Raw genomic sequence first — 26,079 nt, 5'->3', positions numbered from 1 at the left:
AAAGAAAAGTATATAAGGTAAAAGTTGAAGATCCTGACTTTACCCCAGAATCACTAGTTAACTACTTAACACAATTAATTTAAAGGCTCCATACTGGGTATCTTTCTTTTCTTTTTCTTTTTAATTGACGCATAGTTGATTTAAGTATTGCGTTAGTTTCAGGTGTACCGCATAGTGATTCAGTATTTTTACAAATTACACTCAAAAGCTCTTACAAGATAACAACTGGAGCTTCCTGAGCTGTGTGGTATGTTCCTGCCGCTCATCTGTTCTGTACCTAGTAGTTTGTACCTCTTAATTCCATACCCCTAATGTGCCCCCTCCCCTTTGGTGACCACTAGTTTGTTGTCTATATCTGTGAGTCTGTTTCTGTTTTGTATGTACATTCATTTGTATTATTTTTAATTTTAATTTTTAAAATTTTATTTATTTTTAATTGAAGTGTAGTTGATTTACATGTTAGTTTCTGGTGTGCAACAAAGTGATTCAGTTATATATATGTATATATATTCTTTTTCATACTCTTTTCCATTATGGTTTATTATAGGATATTAATTATAGTTAGCTGTGCTATACAATAGGACCATGTTGTTTATCCATTCTATGTGTAATAGTTTGCATCTGCTAGTCCCAAACTTCTGATCCAACCCGCCCCCACTCCCCCATTTGTATTAATTTTTAGATTCCACATATAAGTGATATCATACAGTATTTTTTTTACACATTCCAATAAATTTCTTCTGTAAAAACAATACATTTTTTTGTTTCTGATTTTTTTTTACAGTAAACTTTTCAACTACAAACCTCGAATACATGAAAGATGTTCCAAGGACAAGCATAACAGGATTGATAAAACCCAAACTGACTAAATATGTTCTCACAATATAAGCTGGCATAAAAATAAATAAAATTTCTATTATCACAATTGCAACAATAATGTACACATAATAATGGTTTGTGGATGAATATTAACTATTCTAATTCTAGTTCCAAAAGAAAACAACAGATCATTTTAAAAGTCTATGTTATAGTCAGTGCTTTGTCTGACTTCCCATAGGGCTACTGCTGATTCCAGCTTTAAAATGTAAAGTATCCAGCTTGAGTGATTAGCTTAAATTGTACTGAGATTGGGAAAAAAATAAATCATTGCCTTTATTTTGGAGTAACACAAAAGGCTCACTAACTTCACATATAGAAACTGAGTTTGTGTACATAACAACATGAGTTTTGAGAAGTATAAGCTATCAACTAGTTATTTTTAATACGGAATAGATATTTTACAGTATGATTAAACTTTACACATGGCCTCAAAACTGAAGGACAATTTTAAGTTCATCTTCAATATGCCAACATTATGTATCTAGGAATTGTTTCCTGGGTTCTGTCACAGAGAGGAAATCCCTTAAGCAATATGTTAAGTGGTCATTTTAAAAAATGCTAATTTGTATTTAGCTGAGTATTTGGTGATGGTGGAGTAAAGGCAGGAGAGTGATAACATAACTGCCTTGATAAAGGATCCTAGACTTGTATAAGCTTGTGCAAAAATCTCGATAATCCTTAGTGGTTAAGGGCAACTTCATGCAACCAAATAACATGAAATTAAATCAATAACCTTAAAAAAAGGCTAAAATGTCTTTTTTCCCCCAAACACAACGGAGAGGAATGTGAATAATGTACATACAAACTGGGGTTCTGTCAGTGACAACAAGAACTATGTGTTGGTTCATATCAAATCCAAGAATATTAGACAACCAAGCGTATAACCTTCTTGTGGTTTTCTTAATATGCAGCATTCATTATGGTAATTAGGTCCCTTCACTGGGTTTTTGCAAGTCTGAAGTCGTGTTTCTTGTGTCATTGCCGGCATCTCCACCCTCAGAGCTGCTTTTATTTTCTTCTTCTTTGCAGTCCTTGTCATCTTCATCTCCTGGAGATTTCCGAGACTGTTTAGAGGATTTCTTTGAAGTGTATGACTTTTTCCGTTTTGAGCCTGCTTTTTCATTCTTTCTTTTGCCTTTTCCATCTTCTTCTACTCTATCAGCTTCTTCCTCACTGCTTGCATCTGCAGTATTCCCACCATCTCCCTCGGTTTCTGAAGAGCTCTGTTGCTGAATTGCCTGTTATCCAGTAAACTTTACTCCTGGGTTATTTTCTATTTCCCACAATCCTTCATTAAATCCTTTCCGTTTGTTTGACTTTCCAGACTTTTCTTTGTATTCCTTATAAGGGAAAAGGTCTTTGGGACCTAGAAATGCAGTTTCATGGGTGCTAAAAAAGAAGATAGGATACTTATTTGCTGGAGGCTTCACAACTCCCTCTGGGAGTTCATCAATCTCCTGCTGACTGGTCTCCCGCCCGCTGCCCTCCGCAGGCCGCTTCCGCGAGTGCTCTCCAGTATTTATCTTTCTCTGACTTATTTCACTAAGCATAATATTCTCTAGGTCCATCCATGTTGCTGCAGATGGCAGAATTTCATTGTTTTTATGGCTGAGTAGTATTCCATTGTATGTATGGTGTGTGTGTGTTTCAGTCTCACATCTTCTTTATCCATTCATCTGTTGATGGGCATTTTGGTTGCTTCCTTATCTTGACTATTGTAAATAGTGCTTCTGTGAACATTGGGATGCATATATCTTTTCAAATTAGTGTTTTCATTTTCCTCAGATATATACCCAGGAGTGGAATTGCTAGACCCTCTGATAGCTTTGTTTCTAGTTTTTTTGAGGAACCTCCATACTGTTTTCCATAGTGGCTGCACCAATTTACATTCCCACTAACAGTGTACAAGGGTTCCCTTTTCTCTATATCCTCTCCAGCATTTGTTATTTGTAGACTTTTTGATGATAGCCCTTCTGACAGGTGTGAGGTGATAATCTCATTGTTTTGATGTTGGTATCTTAATTCTTACATCAGTTATACATACCTGGTTTAGGCAGCACTGAACATGCAGTTAAACATTAGGGATTGACAAAAAATGGGCAGAAGATCTTAATACACATTTCTCCAAAGAAGACATACAGATGGCCAGTAGGAATGTGAAAAGATGCTCAACATCATTAATTATTAGAGAAATACAAATCAAAACTACAATGATGTACCACCTCACACTGGTCAGAATGGCCATGATTAAAAAGTTTACAAATAACAAATGCTGGAGAGGGTGTGGAGAAAAGGGAATCCTCCTTTACTGTTGGTGGGAATGTAAGTTGGTACAGCCACTATGGAAAACAGTATGGGGGTTTCTCAGAAAACTAAAAATAGAATTATTATATGGTTCAGCAACCCTACTCCTGGGCATATACCTGGCCAAAACTGTAATTCAAAAAGATACTTGCACCCCTATGTTCATAGGAGCACTATTCACAATAGCCAAAACTTGGAAACAACCTAAATGTCCATTGATAGAGGAATGGATAAAGAAGATGTGGTACATGTACATAATGGAATACTACTCAGCCATAAAAAAGAACAAAATAATGCCATTTGCAGCAACATGGATGCAACTAGAGATTATTATACTAAGTGAAGTAAGTCAGAAAGAGAAAGACAAGTACCTTATGATATCACTTATATGCGGAATCTAAAATATGGCACAAATGAACCTATCTAAAAAATGTAAACAGACTCATAGACATAGAGAACACACTTGTGGTTGCCAGGGGCCAAGGGGGAGGAATGGATTGAGAGTTTGGGATTAGCAGATGCAAACTATTATATATAGGATGGATAAACAACAAAGTCCTACTGTATAGCACAGAGAACTATATTCAATATCCTGTGATAAAACATAATGGAAAAGAATATGAAAAATAATGTATAATATGTATATAACTGAATCACTTTGCTGTACAGTGGAAATTAACAAAACATGGTAAATCAACTCTTCTTGAATAGAATAAATTTAAAAAAATTAAAAAATTAGATATTGACATATTTTGAGACTTGAAAAAGAAAGATAAAAAGTTATTCCTTATGTGAAATGAAGATTCTTACATATTTTTAGATTTACTTTTTGGGTTGGTATCACATTTATATGGTACAAAATTCTAAGGATAGAAAAAAGTAGAGTGTTTTCTTGTTCCCACAATGAAAACCAGTCAATTCCTCTTTCCAGGGGCAACTAGTATTACCAGTTTTTGTGTATCCTGTGCCCTTATAAGCATAAAATATACACATACATGTAAATACGTATATATGTACTTTTCCTCCTTTTTACAAAAATGGTTCTGTCTTGCTCTTTTCTTACACATACATCAAGTTGTATGTAGTGTTGTAAGTTTTCAAACTTAGAACATATGTCAAGAGGAATTTCCTTATTCTTGTTTATGTCCGTACAGTATTATGGGCTATGTGTATATTGCTTTTTTTAAAAAATTAATTTTATTTATTTATTGGCTGTGTTGGGCCTTCTTTGCTGCATGTGGACTTTCTCAGTTGCAGTGAGCGGGGGCTACTCTTTGTTGTGGTGGGCAGGCTTTTCACTGCAGTGGCTTGCGGAGCATGGGCTCTAGGCGTGCCAGCTTCCACAGTTGTGGCTTTCCAGCTCCACAGCGCAGGCTCAGTAGTTGTGGCACATGGGCTTAGTTGCTCCATGGCATGTGGGATCTTCCCAGACCAGGGCTTGAACCTGAACCCTGCATTGGCAGGCAGATTCTTAACCACTTTGCCACTAGGGAAGCCCCTGTATGTATATTGTTTATCATTCTTCTATTAAAAGGACATTTTGATTTTTTTCTCCATTGCAAACAGTGTCGCATGAATAACCTTGTGTATATGTCATTTTACATATTTGTAATAATATCGATAATTTTTATTTATTTATTTATTTATTTATTTATTTATTTATTGGCTGTGTTGGGTCTTTGTTGCTGCACACAGGCTTTCTCTAGTTGCGGTGAGTGGGGGCTACTCTTCACTGTGGTGCGCGGGCTCCTCATTGCCATGGCTTCTCTTGTTGTGGAGCATGGGCTCTAGGCACGTGGGCTTCAGTAGTTGGGGCACGTGGGCTCAATAGTTGTGGCTCACGGGCTCTAGAGCACAGGCTCAATAGTTGTGGCACACGGGCTTAGTTGCTCCACAGCATGTGGTATCTTCCTGGGGGAGGGATCGAACTCGTGTCCCCTGCATTGGCAAGCGGATTCTTAACCACTGTGCCTCCTAAGAAGTCCCAATAATATCAGTAATTAAGATAATTTTCTAAAGGTTTATACTTTGTAATTTTTATAGACATTGTAAAATTGCCTTCCAAATATATATGAAGTTTACATTTCCACTAGCAATTGATTCAAGATTTGAGAGAGAGGATTTAGTCATGGTGGGTATATGCAAAATAACTTTGAAATGCTTTCATACATGTATATTTGGCAGCATGTGCGCTCACCTTAGTCTTGTTCATTCAACAGTTAACTGAGTGCTTGTGAACCAATGTAGTCTATACTCTCCACTCCAAGCAACTATAGCAGATTAACTTTACCTAAGCTATCAGGGAAGGCTTTCTAGAGGAGCAGAGCCTTGAAGGACAGGTGGGGCAGGAAAATTCTAGATTAGCAGTTCTCAAATTTGGGGTTTTTAACTCTTCAAAAAATTATTACAGGGCTTCCTAGGTGGCGCAGTAGTTAAGAATCTGCCTGCCAATGCAGGGGACACGGGTTCGATCCCTGCTCCAGGAAGATCCCGTATGCCGCAGAGCAGCTAAGCCCGTGCGCCACTACTATTGAGCCTGCGCTTTAGAGCCCATGAGCCACAACTATTGAGCCCATGTGCTGCAACTACTGAAGCCCACGCGCCTAGAGCCCATGCTCTTCGACAGGAGAAGCCATGGCAATGAGGAGCCCGTGCACCACAATGAAGAGCAGCCCCCACTCACCGCAACTAAAAGAAAGCCCACGCACAGCAAAAAAGACCCAAGACAGCCAATAAAATAAATAAATTAATTAAAAAAATTATTACAGACTCTAAAGAACTTTTATTTATGTGGGGTTATATTTGCCAGTATTTATAGTGTTAGGAATTAAAACTAAGAAAATATTTAAATACTTATTAATTCATCAAAAATAATAAACTCCTTACGTATTAGTATATATAATTTTTAAATTTTTTATACAATTTTTAAAGGTTACACTCCATTTATAGTTACTACAAAATATTGGCCAAATTCTCTGTATTGTACAATACATCCTTGTAACCTATCTTACACCCAATGGTTTCTACCTCCCATTCTCCCACCCCCATGTTGCCTGCTCCTGCCCCCCCCACCCCCCCCATCCCTTTGGTAACCACTGGTTTGTTCTCTATATCTGCGGGTCTGCTTCTTTTTTATGTTCACTAGTTTGTTGTATTTTTTAGATTTCACATATAAGTGATATCATATAGTATTTGCCTTTCTCTCTCTAACTTATTTCACTTAGCATAATGTCCTTCAAGTCCATCCATGTTGCTGCAGATGGCAAAATTTTGTTCTTTTTTATGGCTGAGTAGTATTCCAGTGTGTGTGTGTGTGTGTGTGTGTGTGTGTGTGTGTGTGTGTGTGTACACACTTTATCCATTCATCTGTTGATGGACACTTAGGTTGCCTCCATATCTTGGCAGTTGTGAATAATGCTGTTGTGAAATTGGGGTGCATGTATCTTTTCGATTATTGTTTGTGTTTTTTTTTGGATATATACCCAGGAGTGGAATTTCTGGGTCATATGTTAGTTCTATTTTTAGTTTTTTGAGAAACCTCTGTACTGTTTTCCACAGTGGGGGCACCAATTTACATCCCCACCAACTATGTACAAGGGTTCCCTTTTCTCTACATCCTTGCCAGCATTTGTCATTTGTGTTCTTTTTGATGATAATCATTCTGACAAATATGAGGTATTACTTCATTGTAGTTTTGATTTCCATTTCTCTGATGACTAGCGATGTTGAGCATCTTTTCATACCTGTTGGCCATTTGTATTTCCTCTTTGGAAAATTGCCTATTCAGTTCTTCTGCCCATTTTTTATAATGTACTTCTTAATGAAACAACTACTTGTTAAGAAAATTTATTTTATTGAGGTGTAGTTGATTTACAATGTTTTGTTAATTTCTGCTGTACAGCCAAGTGATTCAGTTATATACACACACACGTGGACATATACTTTTTCATATGCTTTTCCATTATAGTTTATTACAGGATATTGAATACAGTTCTCAGTGCTGTACAGTAGGACCTTGTTGTTTATCCATTCTATATATAGTAGTTTGCATATGCTAACCTCAAACTCCTGGTCCATCCCTCTCCCACTCCCTGACCTTGGCAACTACAAGTGTGTTCTCTATGAGTCTATTTCTGTTTTGTAAATAAGTTTGTGTCATATTTTAGATTCCACCTGAAAGTGATATCATATGGTATTTGTCTTTCTGATATCAAATGGTATTTGTACTTCACTTAGTATGATAATCTTTAGGTCCATGTATGTTGCTGCGAATGGCATTATTTCATTCTTTTTTATAGCTAAGTATTATTCCAGTGTGTGTGTGTGTGTGTGTGTGTGTGTGTGTGTGTGTGTGTGTATGTACATACATATACACCACATCTTCTTTATCCATTCATCTGTTGATGGACATTTAGGTTGTTTCCATGTCTTGGTTATTGTAAGTAGTGCTACTATGAACATAGGGGTACATGAATCTTTTTGGGTTATAGCTTTTTCCAGATATATGCCCAGGAGTGGGATTGCTAGATCATAATGCAACTCTATTTTTAGTTTTATGAGGAACCTCAATACTGTTTTCTGTAGTGTCTGCACCAATTTACATTCCCACGAACAGGGTAGAAGGATTCCCTTTTCTCCGCACCCTCTTCAGCATTTGTTATTTGTAGACTTTTTTAAAAAAAATTAATTAATTTATTGGCTGTGTTGGGTCTTCGTTGCTGCGCATGGGCTTTCTCTAGTTGTGGTGAGCGGGGGCTACTCTTCGTTGTAGTACACGGGCTTTTCATTGCGGTGGCTTCTCGTTGCAGAGCATGGACTGTAGGCATGCAGTTTTCAGTAGTTGTGGCTCTCGGCCTCTATAGCACAGTCTCAGCAATTGTGGTGCACGGCCTTAGTTCCTCCGTGGCATGTGGGATCTTCCTGGGATCGAACCTGTGTCCCCTGCATGGGCAGGCGGATTCTTAACCACTGTGCCACCAGGGAAGTCCTGTAGACTTTTTAATGATGGCCATTCTAATTGGTGTGAGGTGGTATGTCATTGTAGTGAAAAAACTAATTTTTAAAACAGGAAGGATTTAGTGAGAAGAAGGAGGGACATTGTTTTATATTTTTGCAAGTCTCTGATGTCTGGCTTATTGGAATACACCTGGATTCTCATATCTCTGTCTACATTCAGTCTGTTACAATATGTCATTTTGGTTGAAGTATATGAAGAAAATCCAGCCTCAGAAATACGTAGTTGGAAAAGAGAGAAGTGTTTTAATATCTTCTTTGGGTAATTATGGATATTCTTTGATATTATACCCAAACTCAACAAGTGGTAGTTTCTTAAAGGCTAGTTGCAATGTAGAATCTGAAACCATGTTAATGAACTTTCGTACTTGGTGATGTTAAAATTCATATGTCTGTCTTGTGCATTGAATGGATCTTTCACCAGTGTATGATTTTGAAGCATCATGATTTAATCAATTGGAAAATATTGGTTCATTTGGTTATTCAGATCTTCCAAATGTTTGATACAGTTAATTATACAATTTTTAAAAATCAGATTAATATCACCACCATTTCATCAGGAAAGTTTTAAAGTATTGAGAAGCCATCAAGCTCATAGCAGATACATGTTTTCAAAATTCTGATTTTAGCTGAAGTTTAAATTTTATTCTTTGCAACAATTACTATCATTTGTTTTCTTTGAATAGGCTCACTTTGTTCATTTTTGTGAAAAATATTGTCACATACCCAAGTCTGAATAACCATAGTTTGCCTGTCACTTGTTTACTTAAGAAATAATAGTATTCCATGAAAAAAGCAACCAGTTAAGCTTGTAGCTCAGTTGCTTTTCCTTGAGATAATTATTGTACTTTGATATGCGGGAGAAGTGCTTATGCTTACTTCCCATTTTGACACTTAGAATATCAAAAAGACATGTACTCAAAGTTGGAAATTTAATAAAATTATTAATTTTTACTGGTTTATCAAGGACACTTATAAGTAAAATTTATCTTTTCTTTTTTAAACTCCAAATGTGGAGTGGTGGAGAAGATGATATTACTAATACATTTTGATGCCCCTGCCTTGATTTATGCTAAGGCACTAGCAGTTATACCTACACTGCTTTTGTCACCATTGTGAAAAAGGCACATAACATCTTTTTTTTAATTAATTAATTAATTAAATTAAATAATTTATTTATTTTATTGGCTGTCTTGGGTCTTCGTTGCTGCACACGGGCTTTCTCTAGTTGTGGCGAGCGGGGGCTACTCTTCACTGTGATGCGCAGGCTTCTCATTGCCGTGGCTTCTCTTGTTGTAGAGCATGGGCTCTAGGCGCGTGGGCTTCAGTAGTTGCGGCACATGGGCTCAATAGTTGTGGCTCACGGGCTCTAGAGCGCAGGCTCAATAGTTGTGGTGCACAGGCTTAGTTGCTCCGTGGCATGTGGTATCTTCCTGGGGCAGGGATCGAACCCATGTCCCCTGCATTGGCAGGCGGATTCTTACCCACTGCGCCACCTAGGAAGTCCCCATAACATCTTGTTATTATGAAAATAGTTTCACCTCACAGACCTCCTGAGACCACATTTTGAGAACTACTGTTTTAGATAGAGGATGAATTATATAGTTGAGCCTTGAACAACATGGAGGTTTTTCAGTAGTAAATACTACAGTATTACATGATCTGTGGTTGGTTGAATCTGTGGAATCCCAGATATAGGAGTAACTGTGGATACTGAGGGCCGATTATAAGTTATACTCGGATTTTCAACTGTGGGAAAGGTTGGTGTCCTTAACCTCCTCATTGTTCAAGGGTCACCTGTATACCCAGAAATACTGAGATAAGGTGCTTTCTAGGTCAACTGTAAGTAATTTGTTATGGAACTTAGGAGATATATATACGTATAGGGGGAGAGAGAGGTGGTCAGGGACTAGATTATACAAGAATGTAAGTACCCTGCTAGGGAGTGCAGAATTGATCCTATAGGCATTTTGGAAAGTCTTTGAAGGATTTTAAGGAGGCGTGTGTATGTATGGTATGGGTGTGGGTGAGTGATGCCATCACATTTGTAATTTTCAAAGATCACCTTTATCACAGTGTTTTTTGGGGGTAAGGCCAGTGGAAAATGATGTGGTCCTAAGCTAAGGCACTGACTTGTTCATGGAGCCACAGAGGGCCAGGCTATACAGACCAGTGAAGGGATTAGAGCATGTCCTTCCTAAAGTAGAGCTAAGCCTAGCAGCATCTGTTTGTCTGGATTGGCAGGAGCACCATAAGCTGCTTCCATCACCATGTCAGTTACAAGCTGTCCCCTCAGGTATTCTTCTATAGACAGTTTTCTCTGGAAACACTGAATATGCTCTAGAATCTTTTCTGCAAAAATGACTTCCAGAGATAATCACTGTTCTAACTTCTGTTACTATAGGTTAGTTTTATCTGCTTTTGAATTTCATGTTAATAGAATATAGTACATGCTTTGTGTCTTTTTTGCTCAACATTATCTTTGAGACGAGGGGAAATGAGCTCTACTTCTCTAGTTTTTTTTTTTTTTTTTTTTTTAAATATTTATTTATTTATTTGGCTGTGCCAGGTCTTACTTGCAGCATGCAGGATCTTCGTTGCCCCTTGCGGAATCTTTAGTTGAGGCATGTGGGATCTAGTTCCCTGACCAGGGATAGAACCTGGGTCCCCTGCATTGTGAGGGTGGAGCCTTAGCCACTGGACCACTAGGGAAGTCCCAGCTCCATGTCTTTTTTTCTTTTCTTGTCTCGACTTTATTATCTACATACTCTTATTAGACCAGACGCATATAGAAATTCTAAAGTGATACAAGCATGACCAGCTCCACTTCTCAATGGGAATTGCTGCAAATAATCTGTGGCCATGTTTAATCTACAACACTGGGCATTACTCTTTCTTGTTCCTCTTCTTTCTCTCCTTGTTTTCTCTTTCTCCCTCCTTCCCTCTCTTCCTTTAAATTAAGTGGATAGTTTGTGGGTTTTTAAAAATTGCCTTGCCTTGTCTTTCTTCTTGAAATTCACGTTAGAATAAAGCTTACTTTGCTAAAGGATGTCTTCTGTGATTTCTTGGTGTGGCCAAAGACCAGATATTTTCAGGTCTTGACTTTGTGACTGCTTTTCAAATTACGTTAATAGTACTAAATATCTATATGCTGGAGAGATTAGTTTCTTCTCCAGGTGATTTTGATTTTTTTTTTTTGTAATTGTTGAGACTTAACATTCTGGTCCTTTCATGGGCTCTGTTCCCAGCCATACAATGCCTTGTTAGTCATCCAGAGTTACTAAAGTGGGCCTGAAATAACTTTTTTTCCAAGGTGCTCAGTGAAGTCAGGAAGGGAAAGTTTCCCTATCAGAAGGTGTCTGGATTGCAGTTGTCTTGAGTAGACAGTGTTTTTATATGTGAAAAAATAAGAATTTTGGGCAAGGTGCAGATGTCAGTGACCTGTCAGCCCATCAGGATGAATCAGCTCAAGTCCTAGATGAGGTGACAGTGTCAGCAGAATGAGCCCCTTGTCCTGAGTTTATTGAGGCCTTCTTAAGGTAGCTGTCATAGCCCTTATTTTAAAGAAAAGTCAGAGTCATTGTTCAAGATTCAGCTGACTTTAAACATTATTTATGTTGGAGGGGGAAGGTCACTTTCAGTGTAGGTGCACCATTGTATGTGGCTGTTTTTCAGATCATAGCCATTTTGGTGAGCCGAAGTGTTACAGTTGTTAGCATCTTTAAAACCTGTCTCCAGGTGACTAGAGGCTATTCTGCTTCTCTAAGTAAGTTTAACTAATTGTCTTGGGTCCCAGACAAGTAGATTTGTTAACTGTAGTTCCTGATTTATCTATTGCTCAAACCAGTGATAATTTGATAGAAATAGGAACTCAGAGATGGCATTTTATTGCAAAAGATGGATGTTGGTTGCTAAATGCAGCTGATTAGTATTTGTTTTTCTGGTGACAGGGTCATTACTAAGGCTTTATAGAATGTGCCACTAGTCAGGTGACTGAATTGAATCTTCCTACTCCTGTGTGGTTATCTTCAAGGTATTGGGAGTGCTTCACAGAACTCTGTATCAACTATGATACTCTCACAGCCATTTGCAGCTTAGGTTAGCCTGGTATGTGAGGCACTCCTCAATGCAATACTAGTAGCCAGATTTCTGCTGCCAGAGAACACTGAATCTGAACCCCACAGACCTAGAGAACAATGTTGCCAGATAAGATTGCAATCTTATTTTCTGAGTGCAGATTTTACCTTCAGAGAAAGGAGGGGAGCTTTCTGAGAATACAAGGCAGATTGTTAGAATGAAGAAGAGAACATAGGGTTTTGAAGCCTGGCCATTTTATTGGCTATATAAATAAGTTTTTAAAAACCTGATACCTCAGAGGTAGTACTTGGCTTTGTAAATGAATCAAACAATTAGAAAACTGCTACAGTGCTTATTATGTGTCAGACACTTTGGCATTGGAGGTACAGATAAGAACAAGACATAAGATTTCTGCCCTCAAAGAGCTTATATTCTTGTTTGAGAAGATAGACAATTTTCAAATAAATAAGATAATTACAGCATATAGTGTTATGAAGAATATTGATATGGTGATGTGATTGAGAATAAGGGAGAAGGGGATACTTCAAATTAGGTGGGCAGACCTCTTCATAGTGACATATGAACTATTATATGAAGGGAGGCAGAACCAGCATTTCCTGATGGAAGACAACTGTTCTGGGCAGGAGGAACAACAAATACAAAGGACTTGTGGGAGGTGTGTGGTTTGGTATATTCAAGAGTTGGCAGAGGCCAGATATTATAAGGCTCTGTAGACCTTGCTTGGGATGATGGGAAGCCACTGGTGGGAGGAAGCTGGTTGAGCAAGGAAGGTAAATGATCGGATTTACATGTTAAAAAGATCACTTATAACACAACATTGTAAATCAACTATACTTCAACTAAAAAGAAAAATCACCCTTCACTCTGAAGAGAACAGATAGCAGAGTGCCCAAAGCAGAAGTAGAAAGATTAGTTAAGAGGCTATTGCATTTTATTAAAAAACTGCAATTATACGGAAGTTAGAGGATGGACGGCAGAATGGAATTCAACTTCTTTCACTTTTAATTTTGATACGAGTACAGATAGGACAAGAAAACCATTATAGCAATAAGTACTAGTGTGTGCTTTGAATTATGTTGCTCTTGATTCTCTGACTCAGACAGAGTTGGAGAGTGACTTTTTGGTGTGGCAAGGCTCTGGGCCTGAACCTACTCTGCTCAACTTAAAAATCAGATACATCTGGGCATGGCTTGAGGGCCTGTAGGGAACTGCAAACAGTAATTTCTTTGCATGAGGGAGAACCAGGCATTGCCTGGGGAAAAAAATTCACCATGAAGGCACTGTTTCAGGACCAAGAGTGAAAAGGGGAAGGACAACATTCTCTGGTCATGCCTCGCAATCCTAACCAAACTACCACACATCTCTAATGCCAAAACCCTGAGGGGAAGGGGCTATAAAGAAACTAGAAGTTTTTCATGGAAATCCGTGTAAGATATTGGGAAGGTGAACTTAGTGATGTGATATTCACAGCATAGAGTTATAAGACAAAATGATGAGTTAGGAATACTCCTGACTGTGTAGAACGCAGTGGGGCTTGAGTTTTTGGGAGCTTCCAAGAACACAGGCTGGCTTGGGCATATTAAGGGTTCTGGTGGTGGCACTCAGCCCTCTGGGTTCCTGAAGTGGATTAAGCAGCAACCAGCCCTCAGAGTCCTGTAATAGCAATAATAATAAATATTGCAGTTGGGGTGAGGAGATGCTAAATTATGTGTTTGCAATATTTGTTTCTACTCAGAGAAGAAAATTCTGTCTTTGGCCTCTTTACTTTTGCTTCACACCTACCGGGAGAGATTCTAGATCTGCTAGTTCAGTTTCTAGATTTGTCTTGTGTGGAAGGTTAATGGTTAAAAAACAGCTGAGGAAGTTCAAGGAGTAAGACTGGATGATTTGTTTGTATTAGAAAGTGGACTGGGAACTGCTTATAAGTAGAGGGGATCAACAGAGGGCAAAGAGCCAAATGAACAGTGCATTGAGAGTAGGAATGGATATGGAGGGTTCAGCACAAGATGTAGGGTTATAAGAAATACTGTAAGCAAAAGGAGTTGGGAAAGAAGGTATTAAGAAGTTGACTTGAAATAGATTTTGAAATAGATCTTTTTTAATTTTTCTTGAGAGTCTCAGTATATTAAGATTGAAATCGCTTTTAACTTTTTTTTTTTTTTTTTTTTGAGGTTCGACTTGTTACTTATATGTGACGCCATTCCAGCACTGGACTCATGGAGGCTGAACATTTATTCAGGTAATAATAGGTAACATATGGAATACTTTTTATGTGCCAGGCAACAAACTGGGTGCTTTACCCACGATCTCATTTAATCCTCACACAACCTCATGAGGTTGGAAGTGTTACTGAACCCATTTAATAGATGAAGAAATTGAGACTCATAGTACATCAAGATTGAATTCATCTAAATTAAGGAATGAGAAAAGGCTACCGTAATAGTCAAAGTGAGAGATGATGGTAGCTTGGGTTAGATGACGTCATTCTTACCTGGCATAAGTATCATGAATGTAAAATGGTTTCGATTGGCTGTACTTCACCCTCATTTCCATAACTTCCCCATTGCTAAATACATCTTACTTTTTGTTTGTCTTTAAAACAGTGGAAATATCTTTTGGTAAAGAAAAATTCAGCTTAGGGTTTTTAACTTGAAAGCTTTTTTAACTTTTTAGAAAGTAGATAAAAAGTTTTGCCATAATTTATATTTTTTGTATAAACATCTATAAAAGGTAGGTATCTCTAATTTGGGAATTCTTTTTTTTTTGTTTTTTTTTGTTTTTTTTTGGGAATTCTTAAGAGGTGATTAATACAGATAATAGGAGTCTTTTTTTTGTTGATTTGATCACACTTGAGATACTATTCACAGCTATTTTCAAGTTTAAGAAACCTTATTAGGATTTCTTGTAGGAGCTTTCTTTGGTGTATCTAAATGTTTATTTGCAGATTACATTAATTGTAGTACTTGCCAGTACTGGCAGGGTTTCTAGCACTACTGACTGAAGATCAGTCAGAAATGAAGATTGAGCATCTCTGAAATTATAATGTAGGTTAATGGAAGTATTTTTAAGTTTACAAAAATTCAAATTTATATGCTACTTTGAGTAGTTCTCCATGTTTAATTTTGTGAAGAGTTGCCTGTACACTCAGCAAGGTAAAGTAAAACCACTTTGTTACTACCTTATCAATTCTTGAATGGCCAGCATGCATACATTGCCCTATCATATTTTTCAAAAAAGAGCTTAATTGAGGCTTTTAACATTTGACATACAGTAAACTGTACATATTAAAATGTACAATTTGTTAAGTTTTGACGTGTTCACCATAAAACTGTCATCACAATCAAGACATGATGAACGTAGTCATCACCCCCACAAGGATTTTTATCCCCATTTGTTATTCTTCTCCCAACCTCTGTGGTCTTGGCAACCACTGATCAATTTTCTGTCACTATAGAATAGTTTGCAGTGTCTAGAATTTTATATAAATGAAATCATAAAGTGTATACTTATTTTTGGTTTGGCTTTTTTTTATTAAGCTAATGATTTTGAGTTTCGTTTATGCTGTTTCATGTGTCAATAGTTCATTCCTTTTTATTGCTGAGTAGTGATCTTTTGTATAACTATAACATAGTTTGTTCATTCATTCACTTGCTGATGGACATTTGGGTTTATTCCAGTTTTTAGCAGTTACAAATAAAGCTATGCTATGAATATTTGTGTACAGATCTTTGTATGGACACATACTTTATTTTTCCCTCCAAGTTAATTTCTTTCTTTTCTTTTCTTTTCTTTTTTCTTTTCTTTTCTTTTCTTTTCCTTTTCTTTCTTTCTTTCTTTCTTTCTTTCTTTCTTTCTTTCTCTCTTTCTTTCTTTCTTTCTTTCTTTCTTTCTTTCTTTCTTTCGTGAATTCACATAGCATGCAATTAATTTTAAAGCGTACAGTTCATTGATATTTAGTATATTTACAATGTTCTGCAATCACTAGCACTTTCTAGGTTCAGAACTTTCTCTCATCATTCCATAAACCACCCCATGCCCATTAACTAATCATTGCCCATTCTCTCATCCCCCATCCCTTGGTAACTTCTAATCTGCTTTCTGTCTCTATGGATTTGCCTAGTCTGGATATATAATATAAAAGGAATCAGACAATATGTGAACTTTTGTGGCCAGCTTTCATTTAGCATAATGTTTTCCTGATTCATCCAAGTTGTAGCATGTATCAGTACTTTGTTCTTTTTTTTGCCTGTGCCATGTGGCTCGTGGAATCTCACTTTCCCCACCAGGAATTGAACCCTGGGCCATGGCAGTGAAAGCCTGGAATCCTAACCACTAGGCAACCAGGGACCACCCGGTACTTTGTTCTTTTTTAATGGCTGAATAATATTCTATTGTGTGGTGGATATGTCACATTTCGTTTGTCCATTCATCAGTTAGTGGACCTTTAGGTTGTTTCCATTTTTGGGGTACTATGAATAATGCTGTTGTGAACAATTATGTACAGGTTTTTGTGTGGAAATATGTTTTCATTTCTCTTAGCTATATACCTAGAAGTCTAATTGCTGGATCATGTGGTAACTGTATGTTTAACTTTTTGAGGAACTGTCAAACTGCTTTCAAAGTGGTTGTGCTGTTTTACATTCCCACCAGCAATATATGAGAGTACCAGTGTGTCTGTCCTCATCAGGCTTCTTCTCGTCTATCTTTTTGAGTGTAGCCATCCTAGTGGGTATGAAGTAGTATCTCATTATGGTTTTGATTTGCATTTTCCTGATGACTAGTGATGTTGAGCATCTTTTCATGTACAAATTGGCCATTTGTATATCTTTTTTGGAACAATGTATATTTATTTAAATCCTTTGCCTTTTAAAACATTGGATAACTTGTCTTTTTATTATTGAGTTGTAAGAGTTCTGGGTACAAGTTCCTTATCAGATGTATGATTTGCAAATATTTTCTCCATGGGTTGTTTTTTCACTTTTTTGATGGTATTGTTTACAGACAAAAGTTTTAAATTTAAGTCCACTTAATCTGTTTTTTTCTTTAAGAGTTTTATGGTTTTTAGCTCTTACATTTAGCTTTTACATTTAGGTCTCAAAACGGTCGATGATCTGTTTCGAGTTAATTTTTGTGTTTGGTGTGAGGTATGGTTCTAACTTTTTCTTTTATGCATAGATATCCACTTGTCCCATTATTGTTTGCTGAAAAGACGATCTTTGGCCTGTTTGATTGATTGTCTTGGCACCGTTATCAAAAATCAGTTGACCATAAATGTAAGGATTTATTTCTGGACTTTCAGTGCTATTCCACACAATACTGTTTTGATTACTATAGCTTTGTGTAGTTAGCTGAACTTGGGAAATGTGAGTCCTCCAATTTTGATGTTCTTTTTAAAGATTATGTTGTTTATTCCAGATCCCTTGCATTTCCATGTGAATTTTAGGATCACTTTGTCAATTTATGCAGAAAAAAACCAGTGGGATTTTGATAGGGATTGCTTTGAATCTGTAGATCAGTTTTGGGAGTGTTACTATCTTAGCAGTAAGTCATGCAATCCATGCGCATAGGATGGATTTACTTTAGATGTTATTTAATTTTATATCAGTAATAGTTTATGATTTTCAATATGCAAGTTACATTTTTTTAACCCTACCGCATTACACTTCTTTTGTTAAATTTATACCTAAGTATTATTTCTGTTACTGTTATAAATGGTTTTTTCCTCCTTACTTCACTTTTGGGTGGTGCATTGCTTGTGTATAGAAATATAATCAATTTTTGTATATTGACCTTGTATCTTGCAACCTTGCTGAACTTGTGTATTAGGTTTTTGGTTTTTTTTTTTTTTTTAGCTCTTTTTTGGAGTATAATTGCTTTACACTGTTGTGCCAGTTTCTGCTGTACAACAAAGTGAATCAGCTATATTTATACATATATTCCCATATCCCCTCCCTCTCTCCACTCCTTCCTACCCTCCCTATCTCACCCTTCCACGTCATCACCAGTCATCGAGTTGTTCTCCCTGTGTTATGCAGCAGCTTCCCACTAGCTATCTACTTTACATTTGGTAGTGTATATATGTCAGTGCTACTCATGTATTAGTTTTTAGTGGATTCCTTAGGATGGCCTAGATAGAAGATCATGTCACCTGTGAATAAAGATAGTTTTTACTTCTTCTCCAATCTAGGTGCCTTTTTTTTCCTTTTCCTTTTTTTTTTTTCCACTTTTTTTTGTTTTCACTTTTATTGAGATGAAGTTAACAGACAATAAACTGCATATATTTAGAGTGTACAATTGGGATTTTTTTCTTATTACTAATGTATATATGGCAATCCCAATCTCCCAACTCATTCCCCCCCAACCTTCCCCTCTTTCCCCACTTGGTGTCCATATGTTTGTTCTCTACATCTGTGTCTCTATTTCTGCCTTGCAAGTGGGTTGATTTGTACCATTTTTCTATATTCCGCATATATGTGTTAATATATGAATTAATTTTTCTCTTTCTGACTCACTTCACTCTGTATGACAGTCTCTAGGTCCATCCATGTCTCTAAAAATGTCCCAGTTTCATTGCTTTTTACAGCTGAGTAATATTCTATTGTATAAATGTACCACATCTTCTTTATCCATTCATCAGTTGATGGACATTTAGGTTGCTTCCATGTCCTGGATATTGTAAATCGTGCTACAATGAACATTGGAGTGCATGTGTCTTTTTGAATTATGGTGTTCTCTGGATATATGCCCTGTAGTGGGCTTGCTGGGTCATACGGTAACTCTATTTTTAGGTTTGCAAGGAACCTCCATAGTGTTCTCCATAGTGGCTGTATCAATTTACATTCCCACCAAGAGTGCAAGAGCCTTCCCATTTCTCCACACCCTCTCCAGCATTTACTGTTTGTAGATTTTCTGATGATGCCCATTCTAACTGGTGTGAGGTAATACCTCATTGTAGTTTTGATTTGCATCTCTCTAATAATTAGTGATGCTGAGCAGCTTTTCATGTGCTTCTTGGCCATCCATATGTCTTCTTTGAAGAAATGCCTGTTTAGGTCTTCTGCCCATTTTTTGATTGGGTTGTTTGTTTTTTTGATATTGAACCGGATGAACTGTTTATATATTTTGGAGATTAATCCTTTGTCTGTTGATTCGTTTGCAAATATTTTCTCCCATTCTGAGGGTTGTCTTTTCGTCTTGCTTATAGATTCCTTTGCTGTGCAGAAATTTTGAAGTTTCATTAGGTCTCACTTATTTATTTTTGTTTTATTTCCATTACTCTAGGGGGTGGATCAAAAAAGATCTTGCTGTGATTTATGTCGAAGAGTGGTCTTCCTATGTTTTCCTCTAAGAGTTTTGTAGTGTCTGGCCGTAAATGTAGGTCTTTAATCCATTTTGAGTTTATTTTTGTGTATGGTGTTAGCGACTGTTCTAATTTCATTCTTTTACATGTAGCTGTCCAGTTTTCCCAGCACCACTTACTGAAGAGGCTGCCTTTTCTCCATTGTGTATCCTTGCCTCCTTTGTCATAGATTAGTTGACCGTAGTTTATCTCTGGGCTTTCTATCCTGTTCCATGGATCTATATTTCTGTTTTTGTGCCAGTACCATACTGTCTTGATCACTGTAGCCTTGTAGTATAGTTTGAAGTCAGGGAGCCTGATTCCACCAACTCCGTCTTTCCATCTCAAGATTGCTTTGGCTATTCGGGGTCTCTTGCGTTTCCATACAAATCATAAAATTTCTTGTTCTAGTTCTGTGAAAAATGCCATTGGTAATTTGATCGGGATTGCATTGAATCTGTACATTGCTTTGGGTAGTATAGTCATTTTCACAATGTTGAGTCTTCCAATCCAAGAACATGGTATATCTCTCCATCTGTTTGTGTTGTCTTTGATTTCTTTCATTAGTGTCTTGTAGTTTTCTGAGTACAGGTCTTTTACCTCCTTAGTTAGGTTTATTCCTAGGTATTTTATTCTTTTTGTTGCAATGGTGAATGGGATTGTTTCCTTAATTTCTCATTCTGATCTTTCATTGTTAATGCAAGAGATTTCTGTGTGTTACTTTTGTATCCTGCAACTTTACCAAATTCATTGAGTAGCTCAAGTAGTTTTCTGGTGGCATCTTTAGGATTTTCTATGTATAGTATCATGTCATCTACGAACAGTGACAGTTTTACTTCCTGTCCACTTTGGATTCCTTTTATTTCCTTTTCTTCTCTGATTACTGTGGCAAGGACTTCCAAAACTATGCTGAATAGTAGTGGAGAGAGTGGATATCCTTGTCTTGTTCTTGATCCTAGAGGGAATGCTTGCAGTATTTCACCATTGAGAATGATGTTTGCTGTGGGTTTGTCATATATGGCCTTTATTATGTTGAGGTAGGTTCCCTCTGTGCCCACTTTCTGGAGAGTTTTTATCATAAATGGGTGTTGAATTTTGTCAAAAGCTTTTCCTGCACCTATTGAGATGATCATGTGGTTTTTATCCTTCATTTGTTAATATGGTATATCACATTGATTGATTTGCGTATGTTGAAGAATTCTTGCATTCCAGGGATGAACCCCACTTGGTCATGGTGTATGATCCTTCTGATGCGTTGTTGGATTCTGTTGGCTAGCATTTTGTTAAGGATTTTTGCATCTAAATTCATCAGTGATATTGGTCTGTAATTTTCTTTTTTTGTAGTATCTTTGGTTTTGGTTGCAGGGTGATGATGGTCTCATAAAATGAGTTTGGGAGTGTTCCTTCCTCTGCAACTTTTCGGAAGAGCTTGAGAAGGCTGGGTATTAGCTCTTCTCTAAATGTTTGATAAAATTCACCTGTGAATCCATCTGGTCCTGGACTTCTGTTTGTTGGAAGATTTTTAATCACAGTTTCAATTTCATTACTTGTGATTGGTCTGTTCATATTTTCTAATTCTTCCTCATTCAGTCTTGGAAGGTTACACCTTTCTAAGAATCTGTCCATTTCCTCCAGGTTGTCCATTTTATTGGCATATAGTTTCTTGTAGTAGTCTCTTATGGTGCCTTTTATTTCTGCAGTGTCTGTTGTAACTTCTCCTGTTTCATTTGTAATTTTATTGATTTGTGTCCTCTCCCTCTTTTTCTTGATGAGTCTTGCTAGAGGTTTATCAATTTTATTTATCTTCTCTCTTTTTTGTTTAAAGCTCTTTATTGGAATATAGTTGCTTTACACTCTTGTGCCAGTTTTTGAGGTACACCAAAGTCAATCAGCTGTATTTATACACATATCCCCATATTCCCTCCATCCCGTGACTCCCCACCACCCTCCCTGTCCCAGCCCTCTAAGGCATCACCCATCATCGAGTTGATCTCCCTTTGTTATACAGCAACATCCCACTGGCTATCTGTTTTACAGTTGGTAGTATATATATGTCTATGCTACTCTCTCACTTCGTCCCAGCTTCCCCTTCGCCCCCCACCCCCCCACCCTCATGTCCTCCAGTCCATTCTCTGCATCTGCATCCTTATTCTTGTCTTGTGACTGGGTTCAGCAGTACCATTTTTTTTTTTTTTTAGATTCTGTATATATGAGTTAGCATACAATATTTGTTTCTCTCTTTCTGGCTTACTTCACTCTGTATGACAGACTCTAGGTCTATCCACCTCATTACATATAGCTCCATTTCATTCCTTTTTATAGCTGAGTAATATTCCATTGTATATATATGCCACATCTTCTGTATCCATTCATTTGTTGATGAGCATTTAGGTTGCTTCCATGTCCTGGCTATTGTAAATAGTGCTGCAGTAAACATTACGGTACATGTTTCTTTTTGGATTATGGTTTTCTCTGGGTATATGCCCAGGAGTGGGATTACTGGATCATATGGTAGTTCTATTTGTAGTTTTTTAAGGAACCTCCAAATGGTTTTCCATAGTGGCTGTACCAACTTACATTCCCACCAACAGTGCAGGAGAGTTCCCTTTTCTCCACACCCTCTCCAACATTTGTTGTTTCTAGATTTTTTGATGATGGCCATTCTGACAGGTGTGAGGTGATAGCTCATTGTGGCTTTGACTTGCATTTCTCTGATGATTAGTGATGTTGAGCATCTTTTCATGTGTTTGTTGACCATCTGCATGTCTTCTTTGGAGATATGTCTATTTAGGTCTTCTGCCCATTTGTGGATTGGGTTATTTGCTTTTTTGGTATTAAGCTGCATGAGCTGCTTGTATATTTTGGAGATTAATCCTTTGTCCGTTGCTTTTTTGGCAGGTATTTTCTCCCATTCTGAGGGTTGCCTTCTTGTCTTGTTTGTGGTTTCTTTTGCTGTGCAAAAGCTTTTAAGTTTCATGAGGTCCCATTTGTTTATTCTTGATTTTATTTGCATGATTCTAGGAGGTGGGTCAAAAAGGATCTTGCTTTGATGTATGTCATAGAGTGTTCTGCCTATGTTTTCCTCTAGGAGTTTTATAGTGTCTGGCCTTACATGTAGGTCTTTAATCCATTCTGAGTTTATTTTTGTGTATGGTGTTAGGAAGTGTTCTAATTTCATTCTTTTACATGTAGCTGTCCAATTTTCCCAGCACGACTTGTTGAAGAGGCTGTCTTTTTCCATTATATATTCTTGCCTCCTTTGTCAAAGATAAGGTGCCCATATGTGCTTGGGCTTACCTCTGAGTTCTCTGTTCTGTTCCATTGATCTTCCTTTCTATTTTTGTGCCAGTACCATACTGTGTTGATCACTGTGGCCTTGTAGTATTGTTTGAAGTCAGGAAGCCTAATTCCACCAACTCCATCTTTCCTTCTCAAGATTGCTTCAGCTATTCGGGGTCTTTTTCGTTTCCATACAGATTGTAACATTTCTTGTTCTAGTTCTGTGAAAAATGCCATTGGTAATTTGATAGGGATTGTGTTGAATCTGTAGATTGCTTTGGGTAGTGCAGTCATATTCACAGTATTGATTCTTCCAGTCCAAGAACATGGTATGACCCTCCATCTGTTTGTGTTGTCTTTGATTTCTTTCATCAGTCTCTTATAGTTTTCTGCATACAGGTCTTTTGCCTTCTTAGGCAGGTTTATTCCTAGGTATTTTATTCTTTTTGTTGCAGTGGTAAATGGGATTGTTTCCTTAATTTCTCTTTCTGCTTCTCTGTTGTTAGTGTATAGGAATGCAAGAGATTTCTCCACATTGATTTTGTATCCTGCTGCTTTACTAAATTCATCAATTAGTGCTAGCAGTTTTCTGGTAGCGTCTTTAGGATTTTCTATGTATAATGTCATGTCATCTGCAAAGAGTGACAGTTTTACTTCTTCTTTTCCAATTTGGATTCCTTTTATTTCATTTTCTTCTCTGATTGCTGTGGCTAAAACTTCCAAAACTATGTTGAATAATAATGGTGAGAGTGGACACCCTTGTCTTGTTCCTGTTCTTAGAGGGAATTCTTTCAGTTTTTCCCCATTGAGAACGATGTTGGCTTTTGGTTTCTCATATATGGCTTTTATTATGTGGAGATAATTTCCTTCTATGCCCATTTTCTGGAGAGTTTTTATCATAAATGGATGTTGAATTTTGTCAAAAGCTTTTTCTGCATCTATTGAGATGATCATATGGTTTTTATCCTTCAGTTTGTTGATATGATGTATCACATTTATTGATTTGCCTATATTGAAGAATCCTTGCATCCCAGGGATAAACCCCACTTGATCATGGTGTACGATTTTTTTAATGTGCTGTTGGGTTCTGTTAGCTAGTATTTTGTTGAGGATTTTTGCATCTAAATTCATCAGTGATATTGGTCTGTTATGTTCTTTTTTTGTGACATCTTTGCCTGGTTTTGGTATCAGGGTGATGGTGGCCTTGTAGAATGAGTTTGGGAGTGTTTCTCCTTCTGCTATACTTTGGAAGAATTTGAGAAGGATAGTGTTAGCTCTTCTCGAAATGTTTGATAGAATTCGCCTCTGAAGGCATCTGGTCCTGGGCTTTTGTTTGTTGGGAGATTTTTAATTACAGCCTCAATTTCGATACTTGTGATTGGTCTGTTCATATTTTCTATTTCTTCCTGGTTCAGTCCTGGAAGGTTGTATTTTTTTAGGAATTTATCCATTTCTTCTAGATTATCCAATTTATTGGCATGTAGTTGCTTGTAGTAGTCTCTCATGATTTTTTGTATTTCTGTGGTGTCCGTTGTTACTTCTCCTTTTTCATTTCTAATTTTATTGATTCATCTCTCTCTTTTTCTTGATGAGTCTTGCTAGAGGTTTATTGATTTTATTTATCTGTTCAAGGAACCAGCTTTTAGTTTTATTGCTTTTTGCTATTGTTTTCTTTGTTTCGTTCATTTATTTCTGCTCTGATCTTTATGTTGTCTCTCCATCTACTAACTTTGGGTTTTGTTTGGTCTTCTTTCTCTAGTTTCTTTAGGTGTAAGGCTAGATTGTTTATTTGGGTTTTGTCTTGTTTCTTGAGGTAGGATTGTATTGCTATGAACTTCCCTCTTATAACTGCTCTTGCTGCATCCCACAGGTTTTGGATCGTTGTATTTTCATTGTCGTCTGTCTCGGTGTTTTTTGATTTCCTCTTTGATTTCTTCAGTGATCTCTCTCTTGTTTATTTAGTAGCATATTATTTAGCCTCTATGTGTTTGTGTTTTTTACAGTTTTTTTCCTGTAATTGCTTTCTAATCTCATAGCGTTGTGGTCGGAAAAGATGTTTGATGCGATTTCAATTTTCTTAAATTTATCAAGGCTTGATTTGTGACCAAAAATGTGATCTGTCCTGGAGAATGTTCCATGTGCACTTGAGAAGAACGTGTAATCTGCTGTTTTTTGGATGTAATGTTCTATAGATATCTATTAAATCAAGCTGGTCTTTTGTGTCATTTAAAGCTTGTGTTTCCATATTAATTTTCTGTGTGGATGATCTGTCGATTGGTGTAAGTGGGGTATTCAAGTCACCCACTATTATTGTGTTATTGTCGATTTTCTCTTTCATAGTTGTTAGCATTTGCCTTATGTATTGAGGTGCTCCTATATTGGGTGCATATATATTTATAATTGTTATCTCTTCTTCGTGGATTAATCCCTTGATCTTTATGTAGTGTCCTTTCTTGTCTCTTGTAACATTTTTAAAGTCTATTTTATCTAATATGAGTATTGCTACTCCAGCTTTCTTTTGATTTCCATTTGCATGGAATATCTTTTTCCATCCCCTCACTTTCAGTCTGAATGTTTCCTTAGGTCTGAAATGGGTCCCTTGGAGACAGCATATATATGGGTCTTGTTTTTGTATCTCTTCAGCCAGGCTGTGTCTTTTGGTTGGTGCATTTAGTTCATTTACATTCAAGGTTATTGATATGTATGTTCCTATTACCATTTTCTTAACATTTTTTTTTTGTAGGTTTTTTTCTTCTCTTATGTTTCCCGCTTAGGGAAGTTCCTTTAGCATTTGTTGTAGGGCTGGTTTGGTGGTGCTGAATTCTGTTAGCTGTTGCTTGTCTCTAAAGCTTTTGATTTCTCTGTGTAAAGCTTTTGATTTCTCCATGGAATCTGAAAGAGATCCTTGCTGGGTAGAGTATTCTTGGCTGTAGCTTCTTCCCTTTCATCACTTTAATTATATCGTGCCACTCCCTTCTGGCTTGCAGAGTTTCTGCTGAGAAATCAGCTGTTAATCTTATGGGAGTTCCCTTGTATGTTATTTGTCGTTTTTCCCTTGTAGCTTTTAATAACTTTTCTGTGTCTTTAATTTTTGTCAATTTGACTACTGTGTGTCTTGGCGTGTTTCTCCTTGGGTTTATCCTGCCTGAGACTCTCTGCTTTTCCTG

The 26,079-nt window shown here is 37.1% G+C and overlaps 1 protein-coding gene and 1 pseudogene across 21 annotated transcripts in view; one reads left to right on the top strand and one right to left on the bottom strand.

Annotated features, from left to right (window-relative positions):
* R3HDM2 (R3H domain containing 2) overlaps nt 1–26,079 on the top strand; it is a 160,706-nt gene that overhangs the window by 27,983 nt on the left and 106,644 nt on the right. For all 21 annotated transcript variants that reach the window (XM_057703586.1, XM_057703580.1, XM_057703584.1 and 18 more), the window contains one exon: nt 14,466–14,533. The gene's annotated coding sequence lies outside the window, so the exon portion shown is untranslated. The remainder of the gene's footprint in view (nt 1–14,465; nt 14,534–26,079) is intronic.
* Nucleotides 1,675–17,952, bottom strand: LOC130834128 (hepatoma-derived growth factor-related protein 3-like; annotated as a pseudogene).

This window comes from Hippopotamus amphibius, chromosome 12 (assembly GCF_030028045.1).
Source record: "Hippopotamus amphibius kiboko isolate mHipAmp2 chromosome 12, mHipAmp2.hap2, whole genome shotgun sequence".
Taxonomy (NCBI): Eukaryota; Metazoa; Chordata; class Mammalia; order Artiodactyla; family Hippopotamidae; genus Hippopotamus; species Hippopotamus amphibius.
This window is presented reverse-complemented; position numbering and strand designations above follow the sequence as displayed.